The sequence below is a fragment of the Bombina bombina genome, chromosome 10, assembly GCF_027579735.1.
Source record: "Bombina bombina isolate aBomBom1 chromosome 10, aBomBom1.pri, whole genome shotgun sequence".
NCBI classification, from domain to species: Eukaryota; Metazoa; Chordata; class Amphibia; order Anura; family Bombinatoridae; genus Bombina; species Bombina bombina.
The window spans coordinates 105631486-105649353 of NC_069508.1; positions in this window are offsets into that span (position 1 = coordinate 105631486).

The following is a 17868-nucleotide window of genomic DNA, read 5'->3' on the forward strand; positions in this document are numbered from 1 at the left end:
TAATATGTCTGCACAAGCAACATTTTTACAAGACACACAAGAATCTTTTCAAAAGATATGGTTTTATTGGATCATGTTTGATTCTATATAACATTCCAGTGAATGCAGCATTTCTCCGCATACTAGATTCAATTACAACTGCTCACACTGTTTCATCATTTTCTTTTTATTCAAGTGAAGGTCCGATCGTCTGACGAGGGAATGGCTTTTGTCCAAAGGCATTGTTCTTCTTCCCTGTTTCTTCTTTGCTTGTTTCTTTCTCCTCTCCTTTGTTAAAATCTTGTCTTAATTTTATCTTCTCTTTTATTAATTTAATATTGGTAATGTCAGTTTTCAAACCGACAAGACATAGTGGATGTTCAAATTTTGTGCTGACCTATTCACAATGAAATCATAATCATTATGTCAGTTGTATTATTTGAAACGTTTTTCTCTATTATCATTGCACTATATGTTCATGCAAATGCTGATAGACTTGTTAACAAGATTTGATGAACTGTGATTTTGGCATTGCACTAAAATATTATAAAGGTTACTTTTGTGATTTTGAATGTAAAAACCTAATAAATGTTTTTTTTTTTCTTATTGTCAATTGTTTGCATCTTTTGGAAGGGTCTGGTCAAATTTGGGAGTTTCTTTTTGGAAAATGGTAGCTGAACTTAAAGCAATTCTCCATAAATGTGTTTGCTTGATTTATATTATTATATAAAAAAATATTGAAAATAGAATATTAACATGAATGAACTAAAATATGTATAGGACAAACTTTTATATAAGATGCTTTTAATATCTCCCCCCCCCAATATTTGTGAACTTTAGGGGATGAAAACCAGAAAAACAAGCATAGGCTTTATCTAATTTAAATAGTTCCAGATCACCTTTCAAGATTAGAGATAAAAAAAAATAGTTAACTTTTTATAGTAGACATTGTAAAAATGTGCACCACAAGAATTAATTGGATAAAATTTCACTAGACCCATTTGAGCTGAAAATTTGGAAACAATGGAGCATTTTTAGATCATGGTTTTTGCTAAGAAAGCATGGAACTAGTTGGATATTATGAGTTCATATAGGTTGTGTTTTTTTGTAGAGTATACTCCATGCATTCCTGCCACTCATAGCCTGATTAATTATATTATTTATCATTTGTGGTCAGTTCATGTGGTGCTGTCAATTTGACATTTTGAAAGTCAGAAAGGTGCATTTTATTATTATGAGGATCTGCAGGATTTATATGGGAGGTAAATAAAGTAAAAATACTCCTAACTGTATAAGCAGGTATGTATGTGTGTGTGTGTATATACAGTATATGTGTGTGTGTGTGTGTGTGTGTGTATATATATATATATATAATTAAAAGGCATATTGTTTAATCACATTAAAAGTTAAAAAAAGCGCTTAAATTTGTATTCAAATTACAAAGGACAAAAGTATTTAAAAGGACGGTTTACTCCAAATTTTTTATTGTTTAAAAAGATAAATAATCCCTTTTTTTTACCCATTCCCCAGTTTTGCATAACCATCAGTTATATTAATAAAAAAATGTTTTACCTCCTGTGATTACCTTGTATCTAAGCCTCTGCAGACTGCCCTCTTACTTAAAGGGACATGAAAGACAATTTTTTTCTTTTGGGATTTAGAAAGAGCATGCAATTTTAAAAACTTTCTAATTTACTTCTATTATCTAATTTGCTTCATTCTCTTGATATCACTTGCTGAAAAGCATATCTAGATATGCTCAGTAGCTGCTGATTGGTTGCTGCACCTAGAGGCCTTGTGTGATTGGCTCACACATGTGCATTGCTATTTCTTCAACAAAGGATATCTAAAGAATTGAGCAAATTAGATAATAGAAGTAAATTGAAAAGTTGTTTAAAATTGCATGCCCTATCTGAATCATGAAAGTTTAATTTTGACTAGACTGTCCCTTTAAGTTCTTTTGGTAGACTTGCATTTTAGCCAATCAGCGATGACTCAAATAACTCCACTGGAGAGAGCACCATGCTATCTGTTTGAAACATGAACTAGCACTGTCAAAATGCACTGAGATAAGAGGCAACCTTTAAGGGCTTAACAATTAGCATATGAACCTACCTAAGTTTAGTTTTTAACAAAGAATACCAAGGGAACAAAGCAAATTTGATTATAAAAATAAATTGGAATGTTGTTTAAAATTGCATGCCCTATCTGAATCATGAAAGTTTAATTTTGACTAGACTGTCCCTTTAAGGTGCACAGTAGAAATCCTATTGAAACTAAACTGCGCATGTAAAAAAAATGCTATGAAATTTGTATATATAATATGAAATTCAAAGCATATTTGTATTCTTCATTGTAAAAACTGTTTCTTCACCTCCTGCTTGTGGGATAAACAAGGGAGTTCTTTGGGGTTGTGTTTTTTTTTTTTTTTTTTTTTTCTTGCAAACTGAAAGGTGTGAAAATTGTGTAAAATATACTATAGTGGTGCTTATAATTTAAACTTAAAGAAGCAGTGGCGTCACTAGGGTTGGTGTCACCCCCCCCCCCCAGAAAGCAGAAACACACAAAAACACAGGCACACACACATACAAACACTCAGACACACTTAAAAACATACTCAAATGCACACACAAACACTCGGACACACACACAAAAACACTGACACACACACACACACACACACACAAAAACTCAGACACACACATACAAAATATGTAAACTGCATTAATTATAAAGCTCATGCTTTAGAGCTGCTCCCTGGCTCAGCAGAGCATCAAATGAAAGAAAAACAGAGCACTCTAAAATAAATCACTGAAGAAAAGGTTTATGCGCGCAAACTATGAAAATTCTGCTCTCTGACTATGTTCCAAGTCTGTCAGTGCACAGCCCCGGGCTGCGTGCCTACCGCTTCTTATGGCCAATCACCTCTGCACTCTGCTCACCCCCAGACCCCCACCCGCCCTCCTACCTGTTCAGTGTGCACTTAGTGTACCGTAACCGTAAAGGTCTGGTGGGCATCATACGTGGCTCCTTCACTTTAGAGACAGTGTCAAACAGTCATGCGGTCAGGTGCCAGGCATCCCCTCACGATTTCCCATTTCCCGTTTAGAGAGACAGCACAGCAGTGAGTGACTCCACTGCTCCACACGTCATTGAGCAGTGAGCACAGATAGGCAGGCAGGCTTAGGCTAGCAGCGCAACTTTGCAAGCCCCACGGCACGCCCACAACATTCATAGAGAAATTGGGCAGGGGAGAAGCAAAGTACAAACAAGCAAAAGCAGCTGGGAAAACTATTTGTTGAAATTGCAGCACTGGCTCGAGGGGGGGGGGGGGAAATTGTGTGTCTACAACTTCCCCAGTCCCACTAATGTTCACAAATGCCAGCCCCTCTAATAAAAAAAATCTATGCATTTCAACTTTGTATTTCTTTGAATTTCAATAAAATTAAAAAAACAGTTTTGGTGTCACCCCCTGGAGGGTGTCACCCAGGTGCGGCCCGCACCCCCTAGTGATGCCACTGTAAAGAAGAATAAGCTAACTAACTTGGCTGCATGATTTAATATTAAAAGTGCATTTTTTGCTTCCTGCTAAATTCACTTTTGCTCCATTACATTTTATGGGAGACAGCCCTCTTCTTTTTTTTGTTTTGGGTAGTTCCCTGAGGGCAGCCTCTGTGAGTGTAGTTGTGGTTTTTTTTTTTTTTTTCATCTGGGCTAAAGAAGTTTTAATAATTGGACACTTAGTGAAGCTGTTAAAAAATCTTAAGCTATTAATGGCTTTATAGGACATGCCAAAAGCTGTTAATATGATTAATGGGAACTGTAAGCACATTTATAATTTTTTTGGCTCCTACAGAGTTAAATGGGAGATTTAAACCCGAAAACTTAATAAACTTCGGGATGGTGTTTTTTGTTTTTTTAACGACAGATACCTTACTATGTAGGTATGTTATATACCCAGTCAGCCATACTAGCAGGAACGTTTTCTAGGTGTGTTCTAACATTCATTTTCTTTCATAAGGTGGTATAAGCTATTACTCCTGGGATTTAACTCCTTGCCGCTAGGAGGAGACAAATATATCTAACATTCCACAAGCTTTTAATCCCTCTCACCTCTGGCATCCCAGTCTTATATTTGCCTCCACAGGAGGAAGGTGAAGAATTTAAGGTTCTCCAAATTTTTTTTTTAGATTTTTTTTATTTTTTTTGGAGCGTGGTTCTCAATTTAAAACCCATTATCCCCCTCAGAGAGCTGACTACAAAGGCAGATGGGGTAGGGACAGAATTACACCCTATGGAAATAGTCGCAAGCCTGCCACAGGTGTCGTTGGGGCCTGTCCCTTAGCCTCCATCTGTTGGATTGTTGTTATACTCCAAATAAAGATCCTCTGCTCTTGATTGCACAGCACAGGATGGGCTCTCTACTGGAAGCAGCCTGCATGGTAGAGTGGGTGCAACTGAGGTATGTGCAGCAATTTAATGCGCTCACAAGCTAATAGCAGGTACACCAATTTTGAGGTACATCATAGCCAGGGAACACATTAAATATCAGACTACTTATCTTTAGCCTTGTATACATTATAGGAGACATTTTTATTATACATGAGTGGGTACCCTTTGTGATATTTTTATTAATTATCTGATTTTACTTAGCACATTCACACTAAGGGCATCTACATTTTTTTTTTTTTTTATCAGCACCATTCACACTCATAGTTTTATATTGCACACGCTGGGCTTTTGATAGCAAGCTCTGTTTGTTTGTTTTTTTTTGTTTTTTACCTCATATTGGCCATTTTTATTTCTTTACATATTGCATGCCTTTATTTCTGAGCACTCACCGTCTCGTTACTATTTTTAACTGCTCTATTGACACATGCACCTTTTTTATTGTTAGTTTTCCTACAGTTCAATTAACAGTTTACTGATTCTTGTATAGATCAGTCCAGTCAAGGAAGTCTTTAAACATTCAGACACTAACTCCTCAGACTGTCTTCTGTAGGTGAGCTGTTGTCTGATAATCAGGAATGTAATCCTATTTAGATATGTAAAAAGCCTACTTATAGCTAAGTGATTAAGCTTAGGCTCTACAATTTTACAAATGCAGCTTCAATTCACATGTCGGCTCTCATGTGACAGTTAATTGCTTTAAGAATTACATTTGAGGGTGCCCTAGCAGCCCCCAGAATTGCCACTGAGGAGAGAAGCTGTTTTTCTCTGCATGTTTGCTATTTGCTAAGAGAGGTTTTAAGTATTTTAGGTGTCCAATATCCTCCTATAGCTGAAGAGGATTTACTATTCCTTTTAAGGGACTCTATGGATAATTTGTTTTCTTTGCTTAGAAAGGCATTGTTTTTCTACAAGTGGGTTCTCTGTTTTCAAGCTTTGACATCACTGGGGTAATTGTAGCCTTTTCACCTTGATGAATCTGATGAAGTTACTGCTGTTGAGTATTTACTAAATTCTTAGAATCTTCAGAAAATTCCTTATTTTACAATGTAATTTTAGGCCATTATTCATATTAATGGTAACATGACTTTTTTTTTTGTATAAGGCGCTATCCTTGGTTACATACCATTATTCTACTATTACTGGAGGGAGGGCATGAAGTCTAAATGAAAATACTGATTTTAATAGCCATTTTCCTTGGTCAATCCAGTAACCTAAATTTTCTTACTTTTCACAAACTATAGATTATATTCTGGTAGACAATAGGTTATTTCTTTTTCAAGAAGCCTAATTGCAGAATGTCTAGAATCATATAGATTCTATTTATGATTGCTTATGGTTACAGTATGGGCTTCAGGCCAACATTTCCATCTATGAAGGTTATTATGTCTTCTTTTTTTGTAAGATCCTGTACAGACAGAAGTTCTTGTTCTCTGGGACCTAGGAGGTGATCGTGCTGGTTCCAGTTTTAAGAATAAGATCAATGATTTTAATATTAATATATTCGGAATCTCAAGTTTGTAAGGTTTCTCAGAGTTCTCACTGCCAAGATGGATTCTGTTTGGCTAATCAGGGTGTTTTATGTTCACCATAGATTTGAAGGATGCTTTCCTTCATATTCCTATCCTAAATTTGTCCTTTCTGTTTGTGGTGCTCCCATTGGAACTTAATATTGGTCCCATACTTTATACATTAGGTTCTGGGAACTGCTTTGTATATTATAATTGGTTTCATTGGTTCCATTTATGGAAACTCTTTTGTTTCTGAATCCATGTTTGTTTGTTTGTTTTTTAGCTGTATTTTTAAAAATGCAGGCATATTGGGAGAATACATTTTCAGAAATTTTCTTTCTTGTTCATTATAAGTTTTTTAATTCTGAGAGTCTTTGTAGACTGAACTTTGATCTGTCAAAGAAAGTTGCATGGTACAAACCGCTTCTTCTTTTTTCCTTTACCATCAGATGTCCCTTTTGCATGTTCTATATCATCATCAATTTGCCTTGCTATTTCCTTAGTGTAGGTATTACAATCTTAGTAATGATTTTGGACATATCTGTAAAACACAGAGCGGTATAGTTAACAAGCTGCGGATGCAGCTGTTTCCGTGCGAGCCTTTAACAAAAGTTAAAGCAGTTGTAAGGCCGCTGCTTCTTAACTCATCCACCACCTCTGAGGTGGCGGACAGCAATCATCCCGATCCGGATGATTGACACCCCCCGCTAGCAGCTGATTGGCCGCAAGTGTGCAGGGGGCGGCACTGCACAAGCATTTCACCAGAAATGCTTGTACAATGTTAAATGCCGACAATGTATGCTGTCGGCATTTAGCCATATTGGGCGGACATGATTTGCTACAGCGGATCATGTCCGCCTGACACTTAATAAATCTACCACAGAGTCTCTGTCCTAGTGGTTTATTCTCCACTACAATTTTCTGGAGGTGCAGAAAATTAGGCAATAATTTCTACTGATGCCAATCTCTCGAATTGGGGTGTAGTCTGATAGATTTTCACTTTGTGCAAACTTCTTACTTCCCAGACTTGGCCTTTTCTTAAATGAGATACTTGTCACTGTCAATGTAACTGCTGTGGCATATTTTAATCTTCAGAGGCGATTCTCTAGTTGCCTTGCCAATAATGAGTGTCACTTGAATTTGACTTGAACTGAGTTCTGCACTCTTTCTGCATTTCACTTCCTAGGAATTCATTTTTGTGAGGTGGAGTACTTTAGTTTACATCTGAGAGAAGGGTTTCTCCTTCAATTAGTTTTATATCCATTTGTGGATCTATGAATTAGTTCACATTTAGACCTTTTGGTCTCTTGATTAATTCTTTCTGTTCCAGATGCTTTACCAGAACCAGGGATAGTTATGCTTAGTTTCTGAAGGTTCCAACAGCTATTTGGGTTTTCATCTAGCTTACCTTTTTATCTGTTCTACTATTAAGAGTCATAGTTAAGGTTTTTTGCTGGGGACAGAGCTGTCACACGCTGTGCAGCTCCATTGAGCTCTAGAGTCCACGAGCTGTGAAATCTTGCTCCAGTGCTTTTTGCCCGTTGTAGCCGGCTCGTTACGGGATTTGTTACAGGAAATGAGGCTGTGTCTGAGCCTGTGCTTCAGAAGCATTTTATGGCTGTTGTGCCTAGTGGTAAATACCACACCTACCGCCAAAGAAAGCCAGCAAAGGGGAGTATTTGGACAGTTACAAACTGTCAAGAAGCCAAAGTTTCCGAGAGGGATTCCCTAGTCACGTGAGTGGTGCAGCTGTTTGTAGGTCGGGACTGTTAGCCCGTGGAGAGATCTGTGGGCAGTGCCTCCTCCTAGCGCTGGAGAGCGTCATCCGGCTTCTGAAAAAGGATACTCCGAAGATAAGGAGGCACCTGTGCTGCAGCTGTGCGCCCCAAGGTGGGCTTGATGTTTTAAGGAGCTCCCTGCCTGTGTGCGGCCGTATAATACCTGTGCTGTTTTGGGGTCTGCTGTGCTGCACAGAGAGCATAAGAGTGACCTTGATAAGGCCTACAATACCACTGCTTCCTTTCTGAAGTATTGAGAGGCTGTTAATGAGCAATCTGACTGCAAGTATCTGTTTAGCGGTTCTTACTGTATTGTGTTAAATGAGTGTACGCAACACTGGTAGAGGAGGCTGTCTCTTTTTTTCCTAATCCCATTAGGTTTTATCCTTTGTTGAAAGATTGTCAAGATCTTGTTTTGCTGTGCTGAGCTGGAATCTCCTTATTTATGGAGTAAGTTACTACATTTTTTTCAATTACACACTGGATACTTTTGTCATTTGGGTCTCTATTCATTTATAGTCCACTTTTGGATAAACCTGAAAATTCAGTATTCGACTCCAGGAACCCGTGGACTCTTGCCATCTGACGCTACGTTCCCTTTCAGCTGTAAAGATTCATCTTATGGAGTGAGTATACTGCACCCATATTAATTGGCTTCAATATATGCATCAAGCCTTTTTTCTCTTCACTTACTAGAGAAAATCACTCAATAGACCATCTACTACTACTATCTACATTTAATATTGCCCAATTTAATAAAATTGAGACTTTCTGGGAAGCATCCAAGGCTGTAATGAGGGGGAAAATTAAATCTTATCTCTCTATTTGGAGAAAAAGTTTTGGCTATAGAGTCCTAACTAGCTGCTCAAGTTAGAGACTCATTCAGAAGTTATTATATTGATAAATCTCCATGTCTTTGGAATAAATACTGTAAGCTTAAAAGGTAAAGGGATATTCATTTTAAAACAAAGATCACAGGAAGAGGAACAGAAAATGAACTATCAGTTTAGAGGATTCTATGGGAATTCTGCGACGTATCTGGCTAAATTTGTGAAAATCAGAAAGAATAGAAATCTTATTTCAGCCATTAAAAATGATAATATAAAATACACTAATTCTGATGCCATTAATAAAGTGTTCTTTGAGATCTTTCAACAATTATATTCAGAATCAGAGACTGACTGAGATAACGCTAGGAATTTCTGAACCAAGATCAAAATGGCCAGGATCCTTGAAGAGGAACTTCAACTGTTGAATCAGCCTATTTCAGAGGAAGAGATCTTAGAAGCTATTCAATCAGCTAGTGTTAATAAGGCCCCAGGACCAGATTACTTGCCGATAGAATTTGATAAAATCCTAAAAGATGACATTAAAATTCCATTAGTCAGTTTATTTAATTTTTATTTTCATTCAAGTAATGAAATGTCAAACTATTTTTCTGCCACATGTATCTCATTAATATTATAGAAAGGTGAGGATCCGGGGGCCTATAGGCCGATTTCAGTTCATAATGCAGATTATAAAATATTGACGGCCATTGTGTCATCAAGAATAGCTGTGCTCTTGGGTAAAATTATTCATCCACACCAGACTGGATTTATGAAAGTCAGGAATTCACTCAAAAATATTCGGAAAGTCACATCTTTCCTAGATTATGTCTGGAATTTAGATTTAAATAACGTTGTTTAGAAACGATATAGAAGCAGCTATTCTAACCATTGATGCAGAAAATGCTTTTGATGCAGTTAACTGGAATTATTTATTTACAGCATTAGAGAAATACGTATTTAGAAATCAATTTTTGAAATTTATTCGAAATCTCTATAAAAACCCTATATCATATTTGTGCATTAATGGTTGCTTATCTCCCAAGATATCTCTTAAGAGAGGGACTAGACAGGGATGCCCCCTCTCGCCATTACTTTTTAATTTAGCATTGGAGTCCTTTGCTATATGGCTCAGGGACAGCTTATCAGGGCTAGCTTTGGGTACTTATAGTTTAAAAATTATTTTTTATGCAGACGATCTGCTTGTTTTCCTTGATCATGCACAACAATCTATTCCGCTAATTTTGTGATTATTTCACTTTTTCTCCTCGTTCTCAGGCTATAAAATTAATTTTGATTAGAGTGAATTGCTTTGGCTATGTAAAACGGGATTCTAAGTTTTCAGATCATCCATTTTAAAGTGGTGGAGTCTTTTTTTCGGTATCTGAGTATAGTTTTACATAGAAACCCAGTAAAATGGTATAAATTTAAATTTCTATCCAATGTTTCAGAAAATGAAAACTGATCTGGAAAGTTGGTCGTCGCTCTTCATTTCCATTTCGGCAAGGGATAAAAACGATGATTTTTCCTCGTATATTGTATCTCCTACAAAATCTTCCATTATTATTATCTAATAGGGATATTTCTGACCTACATAGTTGGCAATCTAAATTTTATCTGGGGCGAAAAGAAGCTCCGTATTGCTTTAAAAAGGCTAATGTAAAAGCGGTCAACAGCTGGGTTGGCTCTACCAGACCTAAGATTATATAATTGGGCATCATAGGCTAAGATTGCCCTTGATTGGATTACAGAGCTAAATCGGTTTGTATCTAAAGAATTAGAAACATTTTTTATATCACCCTTCTCGCTAAAGGCTATTTTACACTGTCCTGTAAAAAAGCTACCCTCTAAAATTGCTAAGCTGATCTCCATAAAAAATGTTAGCTTGGCAAAAAATCTGCAGTGTATTGAAGATCTCCCCAGTATTCTCAGAGTTTCTACCGATAGTGAGCAATCCAGAGTTTATTCCTGGTATAAAACAAGATGTATTTAGATGATGGGCTGATCTTGGACTACTATTTGTTCATCAAATCTTCACGGCTAATCAAATTTTGACTTCAGAGTCCTTCTTTCATAAATTCATTCTCCCTAGGTCTAATCTGTACGCTTATTTTCAGCTTTGGCATTTTGTCTTTTCTCAGAAATGGGATATTGAAGCCCTGTCTGATTGGTCCGATATCAAGAATGTAATACGAAGATTCTCATTAGGTTGTACTTCAATTTCTTTGATTTATGATATTATGCTGGCTAAACAGGGTGAACTATATGTAAATAAATTATGCCATTTTGGGGGGGTGTTTATCCCCTCTTTAGAGGAGGCCAGGATAAAACAAAGCTTTCTGGGTAGATAAATTACAGATTTCTATGGCATGGAAGAATCACATATAAAATTTACAATTATTATTTATCTCCATATAAAATGTCTAGATTCTACCCTTCCCAATCCTTTGGGTGTTCACGCTGCTCATTTTATTAAAGCTGATATTTTTCATCTGTTTTGGTCCTGCCCTAAAATTCTGCAATTTTGGCAGAAGATTTGGTATTGGTATAGTAAACACTACAAAGATTTGAGACAGTTTACACCCGAAGAGATGTTTTCCTTAACATACTCTGAGCTTAGATCTAAGAGGGTGGTTAAAACCTTAAATACTATAATTCTGACTGCAAGACATTTAATAGTTAAAAGTTGGAAAGATCATGTAGCCCCGAGTTTTTCACTTTTTTTGAAAGAAATTCAATATCCGAGTCTGTTTGAATCTTACCTTACGAAATTTCTAGTGGAATCTAGGATAAAAACCTTCCTTCTGGATTGACTTCCATTAATTAAATCTTACTCGCTCCCAATTCAAAGACGTTTTCTCACCCCATTTTTAAATTCCACTGCATTTGCAGAGCTTGTTATATCTAATTTATTCCATCCAGCTTGGTTGGCGAGACCTAGGGAGATCGACGCTTGAAAATTATGACTTCATGTGTAGCCCAAGCGCGGAAATGTAATAGATTATTCCATTTTTTTTTCCTTTTTAGCCTATATAAGATTAAATGAGAATATATGAGGGGAGATCCCCTCCTCTTTTCTTTTCCCCCTTTTTTTTCACGCTTTCCTTAGTCTTGTTTTGCTTCGTCTTGTCTTATTTTATTTTTGTTTTGTTTCGTCTTGTTTTATTACATTTTAGTTTTCTCTCGTTTTTTAAGAAGAAAAAAAAAGGAATAAAACCCCAACAGTGTGTGATTAATATTTCTTGAATATAAACAACAGAATTGATTACAGGATATCTGTATATGATTTACACTTGGATTATAAATAAAATATTTAAAAAAAAGTCATGGTTGAAATCATTCACTTTTGCTAATCAGTATTTATAATTGCTTCAGCTTGGTCTTGCAAATGTTATGTAGATGTAAATGGGTTGTTCAGTTCTTCCCATTTGGTCTTTACCATTGAGTCAATATCCATCTCTTACTTTTATCTCAGGCCTATACATTTAATGGCCCAGAGATTGATCTCTTAATTCATAAACTTGGAACAAGATGGTTGAGACCTTTCCTTGGGCAAGGCAGCCAGTAACCAGTTACTTTTATCTCTAGTTTTTTGATTATCATTTTTTTTCTCTTTACCAGTATTTCACAGAATTTTCAGGAGTTTTTTTTTTTAATTCTTACAAATACTTGTTTTTCTCTTCCTGAGAACCTTGATAGTTTTTAAAGTTCTTCTAACCCTTATTTTGAACCTATGGATTGCTACAACATTCAGCTTACTTTTAAAGTGCTTGCTTGTTTCTTTTGCAATATTTTCATAAGCAAATTGTATTTGTTTACCTTTCCTTTTGAGAATCCTTCTCTTATTTTTTTATTAGAATAAGGTATTTTATTTGAATTCTTTCAATCAGGACATTGTAGTTCCCTTTCTTTGTCCTATATTTTTTTTTTTATATACAGGGAGTGCAGAATTATTAGGCAAATGAGTATTTTGACCACATCATCCTCTTTATGCATGTTGTCTTACTCCAAGCTGTATAGGCTTGAAAGCCTACTACCAATTAAGCATATTAGGTGATGTGCATCTCTGTAATGAGAAGGGGTGTGGTCTAATGACATCAACACCCTATATCAGGTGTGCATAATTATTAGGCAACTTCCTTTCCTTTGGCAAAATGGGTCAAAAGAAGGACTTGACAGGCTCAGAAAAGTCAAAAATAGTGAGATATCTTGCAGAGGGATGCAGCACTCTTAAAATTGCAAAGCTTCTGAAGCGTGATCATCGAACAATCAAGCGTTTCATTCAAAATAGTCAACAGGGTCGCAAGAAGCGTGTGGAAAAACCAAGGCGCAAAATAACTGCCCATGAACTGAGAAAAGTCAAGCGTGCAGCTGCCAAGATGCCACTTGCAACCAGTTTGGCCATATTTCAGAGCTGCAACATCACTGGAGTGCCCAAAAGCACAAGGTGTGCAATACTCAGAGACATGGCCAAGGTAAGAAAGGCTGAAAGACGACCACCACTGAACAAGACACACAAGCTGAAACGTCATGACTGGGCCAAGAAATATCTCAAGACTGATTTTTCTAAGGTTTTATGGACTGATGAAATGAGAGTGAGTCTTGATGGGCCAGATGGATGGGCCCGTGGCTGGATTGGTAAAGGGCAGAGAGCTCCAGTCCGACTCAGACGCCAGCAAGGTGGAGGTGGAGTACTGGTTTGGGCTGGTATCATCAAAGATGAGCTTGTGGGGCCTTTTCGGGTTGAGGATGGAGTCAAGCTCAACTCCCAGTCCTACTGCCAGTTTCTGGAAGACACCTTCTTCAAGCAGTGGTACAGGAAGAAGTCTGCATCCTTCAAGAAAAACATGATTTTCATGCAGGACAATGCTCCATCACACGCGTCCAAGTACTCCACAGCGTGGCTGGCAAGAAAGGGTATAAAAGAAAAAAATCTAATGACATGGCCTCCTTGTTCACCTGATCTGAACCCCATTGAGAACCTGTGATCCATCATCAAATGTGAGATTTACAAGGAGGGAAAACAGTACACCTCTCTAAACAGTGTCTGGGAGGCTGTGGTTGCTGCTGCACGCAATGTTGATGGTGAACAGATCAAAACACTGACAGAATCCATGGATGGCAGGCTTTTGAGTGTCCTTGCAAAGAAATGTGGCTATATTGGTCACTGATTTGTTTTTGTTTTGTTTTTGAATGTCAGAAATGTATTTTTGTGAATGTTGAGATGTTATATTGGTTTCACTGGTAAAAATAAATAATTGAAATGGGTATATATTTGTTTTTTGTTAAGTTGCCTAATAATTATGCACAGTAATAGTCACCTGCACACACAGATATCCCCCTAAAATAGCTATAACTATAAACAAACTAAAAACTACTTCCAAAACTATTCAGCTTTGATATTAATGAGTTTTTTGGGTTCATTGAGAACATGGTTGTTGTTCAATAATAAAAATAATCCTCAAAAATACAACTTGCCTAATAATTCTGCACTCCCTGTATATAGAGCATTTGAAATATAGTCTTTTTTTACATACGATTTTTAAAAAAAGTTTTTCCATGTGTGATTAAGAGGACTACAGTTTTTACTTTTGCTCTTAAGTATGGCTTTTTTGGAAGCAGGAAATTTCTTTCAGATAATTGTAGTCTACTAGATTAATTCCTCTTTATGGGCCCTTTGAAATGAAGCTTCTGTTATGTAGATTGCACAGCATCAACATAGTCTTCTTTACTTACTTTTCTTTTGGGATAGTTTTTTTATTTGAAAGTCCTACAGTCTTAGGCCTAGTTTCCATTGAGGTGTTACAGTTTGGAAACTGGTGGTAACAAAAATTCTCCATAAACTTTAATGGAGATAAATATTTTTACCATCAGTTTCCAAACTTTACCACATCAATGGAAACTAGCCTTTAGTAGGTGGTATAACAAATGTTGTTTTCCTTCTATTTACTCGTGGGCTCCACAGCTTGAGTATTTGATCCCAGAAGTAATGGTTCGTGGACACTCGCTACCTTTATAAAAAAAAAAAAAAGCAATACCTTTTTATAAAATTCAATTTTTTCCATGGTGATGAGAGTCCACAAGACCTTCCCTCTTATATTTTTACCATTTGCTGCAATTTTAGTTTGCACATCATTTACCCTGCTTTGTACTTTTCTACTTTTCTGTTTTTCTCAGATATTTGTTAGACTGGGATACCAGAGGGGTGAGAGGGATTAACGCTTGTGGGATGTTGGGTATCTTTGCCTCCTCCTAGTGGCCAGTAGTTGAATCCCAGGAGTAATGGCTCAGGGACTCTCGCTCCCATGAAATAAATTAATTTATCAGTTAAACATAAATTTTATTTCTCAGCACACCAAGACTTGTTTTCTAAATACTGTATCTTATGCAACAATGCTCTCCAATGACAGTTTTTAATTTAATTTTAGACATTAGATGCACAGTTATAGAAATATTCCTAGATGCACTTTCTAATTTCTAACAGATTATAGAGCATGACTTGACGTAACTAGGATTACAATATTTATAGTCTGCTATAATGTTTTGTCCTATTTTGCTGTCGTGCATAAATACTGTTAGACCTATATTATTCAGCATTGCACACTAAGCTTCAGTGACTCACTCCAAAATATCCAATAATAGGACCAATTAAAAAAATTTACACTGAATGAATCCTTGTTACACAGCTTGCCTTTCACTGATAAAATGCAAAATGTTCCTTCTGGCATAGTAATGAAAAGGGGCATTAAGGTTTTAAAGCTTGATGCTTTTTTTTTCTTTTATGGAAAAATAGAAATGGACGTTTAATTTAAGTAAATTTTTCATATAAGGTAAACTTTAATTAAGGAGGCATTTCCGTTTATCCAGACATACACAATTTTTTATATTTTAAAGGGATAGGAAAGTCGAAATGAAACTTGCATGATTTAGATAGAGCATGTCATTTTAAGACACTTTTAAATTTACTTCTATTTTGAAATGCGCTTTCTTCTCTTGGTATCCCTACACGCACGTATCCTACACTAGTGGGAGCTAGCTGCTGATTGGTTCCTGCACACATTTGTCTCTTGTGATTGGCTAACTAGAAGTGTTAATCTATCTGGAAGTAGTGCAATGCTGTTTCTTCAGCACTGGATAACAAGAGAATAAAGTAAATTGGAAAGTTGTTTAAAATGTTATATTCATTCCAAATCATGAAAGAAAATGTTGGGGTTTCATGTCCCTTTAAGGTAATCAATGTAATTTAGAGCAGAGCTAGTTGAGAATGGTTCAAAAATGGGTAGTCTGTACATGGTATAACATGTGTTTTTTTTTCTATTATATATGTAAAAGTGTCATTGTCTTTCTAAATCTGGTGTCTTAAAGGGACAGTAAAGTCAAAATTAAATTTAAAGGGACATAAAACTCAAAATGTTTTTCATGATTCTGATAGAGCATGCTATTTTAAACAACATTCCAATTTACTTATATTTATTTTGCTTCATTCTCATGATATCCTTTATTGAAGGAGCAGCAATGCACTACTATGGGCTAGCTTAGTAAGCCAATGAAAGGAGGCATATATGTACACTGTGCAGCCACCAATCAGCAGCTAGCTCTTAGCTCCTGAGCCTACCTAGGTATTCTTTTAATCAAAGAATAACAAGAGAATGAAGCAAATTTAAATAGAAGATATTGGAAAGTTCTTTAAAATGACATGCTCTATCTGAATCATGGAAAAAAGGGGTTTCATATCCCTTTAAATGATTTGGCTAGAGCATTGCATTTCTTTCCAATGGCATGGAGAGTCCACAAATCCATTCAATTACTAGTGGGAATTCAACTCCTGGCCACCAGGTGGAGGAAAAGAACACCCCAGCAAAGCTTCAAGTATCCTCCCACTACCCACAATCCCCAGTCATTCTTTGCCTGCGTAACATTGTAGGTGATGTGTGAAGAAGGTGTCTGAAGAAATCAAATTGTTAATCCTTTAATGGGTAACCTTTCCTGCAAGCAAGGATTGGGGTTATGATGTGTCCATGGAATTCTCTTTAGTAAGAGTAATGGTGGCTTTTAGCAGTTGGACGATGGTGAGGTGGTCTTTGCTTACCTACCAACATTTTGCTACTCCTATATAGAAAACCAGGGTTGGCTACTCTGTTTTTTCTTTATCTACAGGTCTATGTCAGTGAGGATTCTGTCACACCTGTTTGCTGTACCTGCCCTACCGCGTATCCAGAGGTAGAGAAGGATGCAGCACTTAGGAGTTCCTTGTTTTTAAAAGAAAAAAGTTTGAGAAGAATGTGGATCCTTATGGGACTGAATATCCCTTTTAAAGTTTGGGGATTTATTGGGCAGCAGTTCAGGGCACTGTTCTGTCATGTGAAGACTTTTTTTTTTATTTTTGGCTATGGTGATTTGTTTGCACAAAGTTACCTTTTTATTTTGTTTGGGTAATATCTCTTTAAGAAAGTTGTTGGACCGCACCTTACTTTTGAATTTGTGATCATGTGGCCCCTCACTTACTTCCTGAGTGCTGAGCAGTTTGTTTGTAGATGGCTGTTTGTTCCTGCCTGTCACTTCTCTCTGATGGTTGAAGCTTTCTAGGATTTGCAGTTTGAACAAGATTGTTTTATCTGCTGGTGTAGATTGGATTCCTGGTTACCGGTTGGGTAAATCTCTCGTGTGTGGCTGGGAAGGTGCCAGTTTATGAATTATTTAATAGCTATGTATTAAAGTTTTTTTTTTAAATTTTAATCTTTATTTGATTTTTCAAAGCAGTTGTACAACATCACAACACACTCATTCCGTATATATATTATATTTTGATTACATTTCAGTCCATACATTGAATAATCAGTCTCTTTAGCATAATCTTTTTATCTTCTGTATGGAATATCATTGATACGTAATGTCCAGTAATAAGTCTAAACTGCAGGCAATTAACAATGGATAACAATTAACTTGAGCTTAACAACCAAATTAACTATGGCAGAGAATCACATGTTCTACAGCTTCACAAATATATTAATAATAATAAAACAGATAAAGCAATCACATCATGTATTTAAACCAAGATTCAACCTTATATAACATTCCCATTGGTTTTGTGTATACTCCAGCACATAAATCAATATACACTAATATATATTTTAATGTTGTCCCTTGTACGAATCCCAAATGAACCGTAGTTGTAAAGAAATGGTACCTTTCTAATAAAATCGTTGTTTGTATCTTTTTCTCTCCAGGATTCTATAGTCGGGGGATTGTTTTTTTTTTTCCCACTGTGATGCAATAAGTTGTTTAGCTGCATTAAACATTATTTGTGCTAAATTTCTTTTAATA